Genomic DNA, 1,045 nt, shown 5'->3' on the forward strand with positions numbered 1-1,045 from the left:
TTACAAGAATACACTGCCATTTCCCTCTTCCATCCATGCTATTGTTCTCACAAATTTTTGCATATATTAAGAAACCCCACAATAAGTTGTTATTAATTATCCTTTAGACAGTCAATTATCTTTTAAATAACTCTAAAAATGAAAAAAAATAATTTACTCATATATTTACTATCTTTCGCATTCTTCATTTTGTATCGATCCATGTTTCCATCTGGCATTATATATATTTAGCCCAAAGAACTTCCCTTAATGTTTCTTGTAGCACAGGTCTGCTGATGACAAATTCTCTCAGTTTTTGTTTGTCATAGAATGCCTCTATTTTGTCTTTATTTTCAAGGATTTTTCACACAGGATATAGAATTCTATGTTGACTATTTTTCCTTCAGCATTTCATTTAAAAAATGTTCCTTTGGTGCTCGCTTCGGCAGCACATATACTAAAATTGGAACGATACAGAGAAGATTAGCATGGCCCCTGCGCAAGGATGACACGCAAAAATGTTCCTTTGACTTTTGGTTTCTAAAATTTCTAAACAGAATTAGTATTAATTCTTATCTTCATTTCCCTTTACATAATCTGATTTTATTTCAATCTGATTTCAAGATTTTTTACTTTGTCACTGGTTTTCAGCAACCTGACTACCAAGAACCCTGCTATTTATCCTGAGACTTTTGAGTTTCTTGGATCAATGCATTTGTAACTTTTATTATATTTGGAAATTTTGTGCCACCATTTCCTGAATTATTTTGCTCTTCCTTCTCTCTCCTTTCTTCCTGGGATTCCAAATATACATATGATAAGCTACTTAGTATTGTTCCTCAGGTCTGTCTGTTTTTTAGCCTTTTTTCCTCTGTGCTATTTCTATATTTTCTGTTGTCTTGCCTTCAAGTGATCTTTTCTTCTGCAGTGTCTAATCTGCTGTTAATCCCCTCCAGTGAATCTCTCACTTCAGATATCATGTTTTTCAGTTCTGTGGTTTCAGTTTCTTCCTTTTAATTGTTTCCATTTCTATCTCCATTATGTTCATGATTTTCCTTTAAATTCT

General features: G+C 32.7%; 1 non-coding gene across 1 annotated transcript; it reads left to right on the top strand.

Moving 5' to 3' along the window:
• The first annotated feature begins 412 nt into the window (after positions 1 to 412).
• Positions 413 to 514, top strand: LOC118534021 (U6 spliceosomal RNA). Its single transcript, XR_004916469.1, has one exon. It is a non-coding gene; the product is annotated as a U6 spliceosomal RNA (small nuclear RNA).
• Positions 515 to 1,045: the final 531 nt, after the last annotated feature.

This window comes from Halichoerus grypus, chromosome 10 (assembly GCF_964656455.1).
Source record: "Halichoerus grypus chromosome 10, mHalGry1.hap1.1, whole genome shotgun sequence".
In the NCBI taxonomy this organism is placed as follows: domain Eukaryota; kingdom Metazoa; phylum Chordata; class Mammalia; order Carnivora; family Phocidae; genus Halichoerus; species Halichoerus grypus.